The sequence below is a fragment of the Patiria miniata genome, unplaced genomic scaffold, assembly GCF_015706575.1.
Source record: "Patiria miniata isolate m_02_andy unplaced genomic scaffold, ASM1570657v1 HiC_scaffold_7, whole genome shotgun sequence".
Lineage (NCBI taxonomy): Eukaryota > Metazoa > Echinodermata > Asteroidea > Valvatida > Asterinidae > Patiria > Patiria miniata.
This window is the reverse complement of record NW_024037074.1, coordinates 28,534,284-28,545,618: the sequence shown is the minus strand read 5'-3', so window position 1 is coordinate 28,545,618 and position 11,335 is coordinate 28,534,284.

Genomic DNA, 11,335 nt, shown 5'->3' with positions numbered 1-11,335 from the left:
TGCTAGCCCCCAAAAAATATTGGTTCTAGAACCGCGCCTGATTAAAACAAACCATTCATTACACACAATTCTACACCCTTGGCTATTTCAGGTTCAGCATTCTTAATATTAATACTTCTTCCAGAAGGCACACGTTGATTTTTTTTAAATACTGCTAAGATCAAATTATCAAAGAGGTCTTTAAAAAAAATGCAACACAAATGGTTAGGTGGTGTGCAAATTTCAGCTGTTTATTTAGATGTTATTTTGTGAACACTGCAACAATTCAAAATTGAAGGAATTTTTGGTTCTTATTCTTCTTTGTATGGTACTCTTTTTAAACTTTTCAAACATCTGTAAAAACATTAAAAAAAATATACACTACATTCATAACTTTTCTTTGATAATAGCATATTCTGATTGTAAAAATTGGGTGCACAAACATCTGAGAGCAGAGTCGGAAATAGCCAAATATCTCTACAAAGTAACATCAAATCATGAGCCACTCCAAAAAACTATTAATAAAGCAAAAATACAGTTCAAACTCAAAACTTGCTGAGTTTGAAAAAAACTCTAATTAAAAAAAAGTGTATACAAACAATTTTTCAGAAATAACGCATTTTATATCACATAGGGATACACTTCGATACAGGCCGTGTTTCACAATATGATAAAGGTACGTAACGTCACCCATTTATATAAAATACATTCAATACTATGGTGCAATTCAAATCGATGCATTTTTTTTCCAGCAAGGAACAAAATCTTTCTGAGGATAAATGATATCGGGGCGAGTCTCCACCCAACTAAGAGTAACCCAACCGGTGCAGAAATATGTAGGTTTTACAACAGTCATAACTTATTATGCATGTTCACATAACAAAAGTGAACAAATAACATATTTTCTCAAATATTTTATTTGTTCACTTTTGTATTAAAACTGTATTAACAATATTTCATTCCACAGTGGGTACAAATATAATTGTTGTCAACAATTTTAATGCATACTTGTTTAATATCTCTCAAAACTTTTCTACAAAAAGCTAATTATAGCGAGCACTCAAAATTGTAAATTTATTGCCTATACGGAACTGTGCGGTGCAATTTCAAAAAAATACATTATTTATTCAACCATGCATCTAAATTCCCTATTAGATTATAGGAACAGATTATTTCTTATTTATTGGTTCATATGATTACCAGCTTAAGAAATGACAACATATTTAGAATGCTGCTGTCCGACTGGTTATCCCAAGAAGGATAGATCGTTAAGCGGACATGCATCCATACTTCAGGAACTACATTGGCTCCTAGTTATAAATACGGTAAGGGTTGACTTCAAGATCTTTTGTTAGTTTTCAGACTTATCCGTCGAGTTGAGATCAGTTCATGAGTTTAACATTCGCACTAAAAGCTGCGACGGGGTTAAGTTCAGCCACCCTAAAGTTTGTCCAAAGCCTACCAAGACACAGGGATTGTGCTTTTACCATGTATACCTCTGGGGAACAGACTTCCAGCTTAATTGAGAAATATTTATGAATTTGGATTTTTTTCAATAACAGCTTAAAATATTTCTTTCTAAAAATGAGAGTTTTATTTTTATCTTATTTTTAATGATTTTAAAAAAAGGAGTGTTGATGTTTTGTAAACTGTTTTGATATATCAACGCTAAACATATATTTAAAATTAATAATTCTTATCATGCCTGTTAATGGTACCAATAGCAGACATTTTGTTTATTATTATTACATTGAACATTATTTCTGTAAAATAATTGGTCATTGTTTTTCGTCAAAATAAAAAAAAACCAACCATTTTGTTGAGGGGGGGGGGAAACACAGCTCCTGTATATTTATGCGTGGTGATTATTTATTAATTAATTAATTGACTCCGGAGGAAGCCACTGAATGAGGTGTAGTGATAGGTGGAACCACTTTGCGCCCTACCGTACATGGTAACATACACCGTATCTCCTCGTTGCAGAACCAGCACCGCGCTTCCAGACAACTGACCAAGTTGATTTGATGTACCATGGGTACTGATCACCGTGTAGTCGTTTTTAACAAGATGGATGGTAAGGCTACCGCTGTTGCTATACTTAAGAACAGAAAACGTAAATACGTAGGTGCCCGGCACACTACAGGTGAACGAACCGGTCTCGAGATCGAAGCTGGTACCCGGCAGAAGGGTCTCGGTCTGCTGGAAGGGCAAACGGGTGTCGTGACTCGTAGATTCATCCGAGTAGCTCGTCCTCACCACGGTGAATGCCACCCGCTGGTTGGAATCGTCTGGAGTCTCCCCTGGCTCACCCTTCTGACCTTTGACACCAGTTTCCCCAGTTCCTCCAACAAAACCAGGTAGCCCTCTCGGACCTATCTTGCCGGGCAGACCAATCCCATCATTACCTTTAGACCCAGTGTTCCCAGGTGCTCCCCGCTCACCCATAGGTCCAATAGGGCCAATCTCACACTGCTGACCTGCATCGCCCTTTGACCCCGGCTGACCGTACGGCCCCATCGGTCCTACTGGCCCAGGCAGACCTGGTATGCCGGGTATTGCAGCAGGTCCCTGGCAGCACTGCTGACACACCTGAGACGCAGGACCATCACCGTCCGAGGGAACCGGCCCAGTAACGGAAGCTCGGAGATTGACAGAGTTACCCAGAAGGAGGGCGATTGACAGAATGGTGGCCACGCAGATCTTCATCTGAAAGGAAAACAATACAGGGCCTAAAATTACAAACAAAATCACTACATAAACTGAAGAATTTGTATACGAGACATAATTTGGAAGAATTATTATTCAGAGAATGTGTCGGCAGTGGCCTATCCGACAGCAAGGGGATAACATGTAGATAAAAAGGTGGCTTCTTTTTAAATCTGTTGCCATGGCAACTACGGGCAATCCACACTTGTTAGCATTATTGTTTTGCCCGACGATAACAGTTTGGAAAGGAGACCGAATTACATTATTTTTCTTATGTGACGGCACGCCCTTTCCACGGTCATGATAGAATCAATTAAACATCATCACACCGACCTCGATGGTTCGCTCTTGAAGTCTTGAAGATCAGGTCCAAGAAGAGATCAAAAGGAGTTCACGGTAGGCTGAAAAATAATAAACAAAGACAACTGGTAACGTTTATGCTTGAGTAAAGAAAGAAATACTTTAATCATTGAATTTAATACAATTTGGAGGGGTTTTTCTTCACTTTGATCAATAATCATTCGAAACCAGGAACAATTATTCACAAATAAAAACAGTGGTCAAAGATTATTTGCATTTTCGTGACCGAATACACCCAGAAAAAGCAACATGTTTTAATGACGCTTTGTGACATTTTTCTCTGGAACCTGAATGCTCCCTGAAATCAACATAAAATTGATTCAAACGCTTTCATGAAAGCCTTTATTCAAATTCATTATACAATTTATTCAAATTCATTATGCAATACAAATCTGTGTATTTTTGAGGCACTAGTAAGTCATTGAATCGTTTTTGAAAGCATAATTATCTGAGTTTTTAAAACAGCATATTCTTTATTTAAATATGTTTTTCCCGTCCAATTTCACACCTTGCTCATTCAATGTGTGAACACTTTCTTTCAAATTCGCATACAAACCCGTTAGCATTCTCAAACCCAGTTGAATTAAGCGAACGATCAAATTATTTAAGGGTATCTCCACTATACGCATAAAAAGTAGGCAATTGACGTATTTGCATTGAATTTATTGTGCTTTAGATTCAGGCCAGCTCGGGAATTCAACTTCATGCTTACGTTCACAAAAGTCATTCATGTTTAAAAAAAAATCGGCAGTTTAGCCAGATCAGTGGCGGCTCTAGGGGTGCGGAGGGGGCGCCCTCCCCCGGCAGTGACCGAAAATTAATCAAAAAAGGCAAATTTCGATTGAGAGAGCCCTTCCACCCTCACCCTTTCTCCCAGCACGAACTTCGCCCGGCAATAAACTCTCTGCATCCGCCCTTAAAAATATTATTTGGCAGTGTTAAAAAAAAAAAAAAAATGACATGACTTTCGATAAATTTTCATGAAGCAATTTACACACTTTTGTTTTAATTGTCAGGGAAGGAAACATGACAGGAACATTGTTAGGTGGCTAGATCATAGAAAGGATGACATTTTGAGCACTCGCCCAAAATGAGGTTTATTGCGCAAAAAATATACTTTTTTCATATTTAGACCATATTAACCAGTTTGTTGATTGTTGTAATCACTCTGCGGAAATAAAAAGATAATTAAAAAGAAACTCAAAATCAATCAAATTTCTTTTGTTATCGCTAACACGATAAACGGTTAATGCAGTCTTCGATCTTTTTCTATAGTTTGCATGCACATCTCTCTTTTAGTTCTTTTAGTTCTCTTATTTTTGGGGCTTTGTTTTACGAACCTGATTGTATGTAGTACGTAAACATGAAAGAAAAAATCTCGTGCGTGTTTCGTCATCAACCAATATAAAGAACCGCGTAAAATTAGGACAAGAAATACGCTTTTTTTTAAAGGGAAGATGCAAAATCTAAATTGACGCTCGAATAATTTCTGCAAACCTCAACTCTTAACATGATTTTGCAAATGTATCCAGCCATGGGCGTCGCCAGGATTTGTGTGTGTGTAGAGGAGGACAAAGCACACCCCCCCCCCCATATCATTTTCCCGATTGATACATTTTTTTGAGGGTGTCCAGGGTCATTTGCACCCCAACCAGTTAAATTAGCAACATTATGATATTCGCACCTCTTTCTTCTTTTTTCTTTTTATCCTTTTTTTGCTCCTGTTTTTGTTTTGTTTGCATGTCTGGGGGCAATTTAAACATGAATAAAATGTGTGTGATCATGATCCGATTTGTTCGTTGCGCCCTAAAGTATATTCTGACAATTGACACTTTTATCCTGCAACGCTTGAAAGTAACGCTTAGACCTATCGTTGCAGACCAGTAATACATTTCAATAGGCCCCAATGTTAAAAGTTTTATGTCCCCACTTCAGAAATACAGGTAAAATACACATAACTCTTTGAGGACTGTTCAAGACGTACATAAAATTAAAGATTATTTCATCATCTTTCATTTTCTGTTCAATTTTCTGGGGTTCAATCTCTAGGTGATCAAAGATGATCACCCCTAAAAGCAGTCCTGAAGCCAATCGCCATTTTGAAAATGGACGCCTACGCTCCACTGCAAAATAGAGGCATTTTAGGGCCGAATCATCATTAACATTTCACATAAATACGAGCTCGCAGTCCTCTGCACGGCTTCAAACCTTTTTTCTTCTTTAAAAAAAAACATGTTCACGGCCGTCAAAATGCTCCAATTCTGAAGAATTTGAGGGCATGCAGTTTCGTGATTTTGCAGGCGAAGGCAATTTCGGACTGATTTGCTGGCCTGCACCCATAAACAGAAATGGTTTAAAGACACAGTTTAAAAAACACAATACGCAAAAGGTATTGAGATTATCCGAATTTTCAATAACACAACATAGGACAGGATGTTTCAGATGTCACGGTTTCCTTTAAACGTTTTTCCGTGGCCAACTTCCGCATAACCTTTTATTCTGTATTAGCTACAGTGATTTCCGGGGAAAAAAGGTGAGCACATCGCATCGGGATTCTATGCTCGACAATCAACAGGGAAAACTAGCGAGTAAATAAAGGACGTGATTGACCATACTGATATTATGGGCGGTCGAGCTTTCGCAAGATTTCTTTCGTTAAACACGAAAAGGTTTACATTGATCATCTGACACAATTGTGAAAGTGCATGAACTTCAATAACAATAAGGAACTTGATGTAATACACTCTTGAAAAAGCTACAGCCATGTTTGACTGGAAAACCGGCGAATCTGAATGGCAATAAAACTTATAAAACTTCCAGGAATTTATAGTGTTTTTTCACTATTCAGTATTTAGGGCAATTAAAATGCGTCGAGGGTGCACCATGTCAGTAGGAGCTGTAATATTGTCAGACAGGAATCCCGAACAAATAAAAAAAAGTAGTGACTATATACATGTATTTGATCTTAGCTATATTATTTCCTGATTTTGGCCTCACAAAATCATTGGTCTGAATCCGCATCAACTGTTCAGACTAGAGCTCATTCAGCTGTAGTCTATGCATCATAATACCTGGTTATGATTCAAGCACCAATATCGCATGATAAGTTATCGAATAACCGTATGGAAAATGGAATCATCATGGTCGGAAATATTTACAGCGCACTGTTTTGGCTATAAGCACATTGTGTCAATATCATACATCACAAAAGATCTATCCCAAAGTTTGCAGAATTATCGTAAAAGACTGTTTAGAACACTCACCGTGCAATTCTTCTTCGATCTTGCAAACAGTTCTCTCGGGTTGTCGTCTGAACGTGGACATGAGCTGCGGTTGTTGTGAGGAGTGAGCCGGCAGCTTGTGACTTAAATATTGACGTCGATTTCCCGAGCAGTGACTGAGGAACTTGCAAGTCCGGTTTGTGATTGGCCCCTGCGCGCTGTCAATCACACACCACTGACCCGCTTCATATTGATGAGAGGGAAATGATGTTAATGTTACATTGCCACACGTTAAACCCGAAGCTTGTATCACCGACACTCGAATAGACGCATCTAATTGGTGGAATGATTGTATTGATGTCGGTGACACATTCAAACGCGTGGATTGTGATTGGCACCTGTCAATCACAGACCACTCACTTGTGGTCACCGACTTGTTGGGTGATTACTCTGATTGGTGGATAGAATAATGACGTATACCGGCCTTACGTGATTCAATCAGTGTTTGTTTTGCGCTTCGTGCTTATTGAACACAACCTCTATACCAAAACCAAACACAGAAATATGCCAACCCCAATCTTGACACTTGCCCAACCAACACCCAATCCCAAACTCACCAAACTGTTTGGATCCAACCGTATACAACAGACGTCTTTCCTCAACAAAACGCCAACCTTCAATAGCCGAAGCACAAATCCCCCTAGGAACCCCGGGCCCGCCCCCACCATCCCAGTGGCGTAGCACGGTCATATTTATTGTTTGAATGTTCGAACATCCGTGGTGACATGTAGACACATTTTTTTTCACCGGACATTTGGCCAGTCCGTAAAATCAAAAAGTGTGTGTGGGTGTGTGGGTGTGTGTGTGTGTGTGTTGGGGGGGGGGGGTGTTAGGTGGTTAGGCTGGTACCATCTGTCGACGGGGGTGTTTTTTACAACCGACAATTATGAACACTATAACCGACAATCAGGGGCGGATCCAGGAATGTTTGCAAGGGGGGGTTTCATCAGCAAAACATTCTGAAAATGTACACAGGTTTTTTTTCTCTGGACACTTGGCCTCGGTAAAAACAAAAACTGGGGGGGGGGGGGGGTACCACATTCCAATAGGGGGCGCTGTTCAATTTCGATGATTATTAACACAAGATTACAGAATTGTAAACCGTATTTTGAACGGGCAAACATTATACCAGTTTAACTTTTTTGGGTGTCACAGGGGTGGGGGGGGGAGGGGGTTCGACTTTTTTTTAGAAATTTGTGTGGAAATTTTAGGGGGGACAGAGCTGGGGGGGGGGGCACCCCCCCCCCGGATCCGCGCCTCACAATAAAATGGTGCTTTTCAGGGCGATACAGGCGGGCTATTGAAAAAAAGAGGCATCCGAAACGTTATATCACGCTGGATTTGTTTTAAAAAGGGCACTTAACAAAAAGGACACTCTTTACAAACTATTGGGTGGTCTTTACAAACTATTGGGTGGTAAGCGGTGGTGAAATACGGGCATTTGAATGGAAAAGGGCACTCTTTTCAAAATATTGGGTGCGGGAGTAAATCATCCCCCCCACCGCTGCCTACGCCTATGCATCCCTTTACCTCCTGACCACCCCGGGCAGCCTACGGTGGATCCCTTATACCCCAAATTTACGAGATCGGGGGGGGGGGGCGTTTATTTAATGCCAGAGTGCTGTTGTTCTCCTTTTCCTTAATATTTCCATCAAGAGGAAGAGGATGAGTGAGTCGATTTTACAACAGTCATGTCGTCTATTGTAGCCCTTGTAAAATAATCGATATTTTTCCAATTGAGGTGGCCGCTTTAATTTGCTTAAACGATGTATCAAATCCGCCCTGCTGGTGGACAGGGTGGACAGCGGCGTAGCCACTGGGGTGGAGTGGGGGAGGGATGGGGTGTAGGGGGCTTGGGCTTACACGCACCAGTAGAACATAATGTCCGGCACCCCCCCCCGGAAATAATTAATTCCCATAAATGACCATGCGGGTATAAGGTATAACAGAAATTGCCCCCTCCACCTTCCCTCCCACTGGAATAACATCTTGTACCTCCACCAATCCCCATGGTGGGAAGTCTGGCTACACTGCTGCTGGTAGAATGGTTCCAGTTTCCTATTATATTATCAAGTCTAAATACTGAGGTAGGGAACCATGCTGTGTACACCGCAAGAAACGAATTAATGTCAGGTCACAAATTAAGTAAATAAAAGCTAGAAATGTCTGCAGTACCGGGTTATGAAGCCTATTTTACAAACAAAAGACTAAACGTGGGCCGATTGTTTTGGTCGGCGTCTCATTCAAAAGTGAATAACCTTTGTAGCCCTAGAAACAAGAAAACTTGAGATAAAAAAGATGAGGCTGTAATAAACTAATATATGTTCTAGGTTTAAACATGTTTTGGGCTGATTTCCTAGGTCGATTTTATTTAAGTGTTTTTACCTCTTTTTTGCTTAAGTGAGAAGAGCCGTTTTGTTGTCTAAAGTCATGACAACACGCCTATTTTTCTCCTTTGTAGTCGTTGCAATGGGCTTTTATTATTTTGATGACAGGGCACGTTTCAACAAAATATCCTGATTATCAATATAAATATTGAGCTTTGTATTCGTTACCAATAAAGCAAAAGAAAGGGAAAAGGCATTAATAATTAGCTGTATAACAACTGACCATTTCAACCTTTCAAAAAATGATGGGATGGCCTAAATGTTTGCCAATCCATCACGATTGTTTTCTCTGCACGTTACCATCTTTTAATTCAATGAGGATCTAAGTTGAAAACTTACATCAAAATTGCTAAGGCAAAGTAAAAAAAATATGTTACTCGTCCCCGCCTACTTCCTATTTGGAGGCCGCCTGGGTTGTTTTATTATTATTTTAATATTTTCTTTTGAAAAAATGCAGTAAAAACACCGAACAAGTCCACGGTTAAAGCAAATGCGTCTAAAACTGTTCATTGTAGACCAATACAACTCTAAATGACACTGTAAATGTGTTCAGTTCTCTTGTCCAACTTGTTTTCCATTTTAAAAGTGTCTTTGAACAGTGCAAACACCGACAGTTGCAGGAAATTTCAAAATGGCGGCCATCTTGAGAAAAAAAAGGAAAAAGCCCGTCATCCCTTTTTTTTTCTTCAAAAACCAGGAAGAGAAACTTGTTTTTTTTTTATTCGGACTAATATATTCGAAAACGATGTAGATCCATTGATCAATATACCAAAGCTACGGTTGTACGGGGTGTGTAAAAAAAAAGCGGTACCCAAACCCCAAAAATTATAATTCATATCTTTAAACAAATGTGTGGCACCAAACATAATAATGACCGGAAAGCCAATTTCATAAGCTATGTTTTGATGAAAAACATAATAAAATTGCTCAATCTGTTCAAACAATATCACAATTTAAACACAATGGAATTGACCCTAAAACCTCCTAGTCCAAAAATGCGATTTCAAGAATCGTCGTCAAAATTGTCTTCAAACATGCACCAGCGATAAAACCTCAGTTTAAAAAATGAAAACATTCAACAAGGTCCTTTTGAAGGCCCGTTTTTTTTTAACAAAGTGGAATTTGTAAATCAAATTGTTTGCCTAACCAGGGCTGTTAATAAAGATATTGTGTACTGTTGTTGACAGTTTTGAAACAAGTATTCTGTGTCATTTTTGTTGTTGTTCCAAACAGTAATAATGCACAATAAACTGTTTTTTGACGAAAAGGTTTGAGGGTCATTGCGTTTAAGTGGTGATATTCTTTGAATGGATTGAGCAATTTCATTAGTATTTTTTTTCTCCAAAAGTAGGTTGTGCAATTGTCTTTCCAGTGATTATTACTTTTGATGTTACACATTTATTTAGATGTGAAATATATTTTTGGGGGTTTGGGTTCAGCTTCTTTTTTTTCTTTTTTTGTACTCACCCTGTATTAAAACAAACCATATCAAGACACACAATTCTACAATCTTGGCTTTTTTAGGTTCAGCATTGTTCATCTCAATATTTTTACTACTTTCAGAAGGCACGTTGATTTTTTTTGATTTTTATTTTACACTGATAAGGTCAAATTATCAAAGAGGTCTTTATAAAACTTACCGCAATAATTGCTTAAAATGCAGTACAAATTTGAGCTATTGATAAGGCTGCTATTTTGTGAACAGTGAAACATTTAAAACATAAAGGAGTTTTTGGTTCTGATACTTCTTCGCATCGTATTTTTTTTAACTTTCCAAACATCTGTAAGCAATAAAAAAAGAAATACAATACATTCATAACTTTTCTTCAATAATTGAAGAAAAAAGCAGCCGGAAATAGCCAAATATCTCTGCAAGGTATTCATCAAATCATGATCCACTCCAAAAACTATCAATGTAACAACAATATACAGTTCAAACTCAAAGCTTGTTTGAGTTTGAACTATTCTCTAATTAAAAAGAAATTATGCATAAAGTTTTTCACAAACAACACATTATATGTCATACTTCGACACAGGCCGTGGTTCATTACATGAAAAGGTACGTCACGTCACCCATGTTTTATATAATACATTCGATTCTATGCTGCTATTCAAATGCATACTTTTTCCCAGCAAGAAACAAAATCTTTCCGAGGATTAACGATATCGGGGCGAGTCTCCACTCATCCAAGAATAACCCAACCGGTGCAGAAACAATGTACGTTTTTCAATCGTCATTACTTATCTTTTATGTTCACATAACAAAGTGAACAAATAACATATTTTCTGAAATATTGTATTGGTTCACATTGTTATTAAAACTTTACTAACAATATTTCATTCCACAGTGGAAACAAATATAATTATTGTCAAATATTTTAAAGCAAACTTTCGTGATATATCTCTCAATACTCGTCTACGAAAAGCTAAGTTACAAGCACTCGGAATTGTAAATATATTGCCTATACGGAACAGTGCAGTGCAATGTAAACACATACATTATTGTTTAATAGATACATCTGATAACTCCCGATTAGATTATTTGAACAGTATATTTCTTATATTTTGGTTCATACGATTACCAGCTTAAAACAATTACACCATATTTAGAATGCTGCAGCT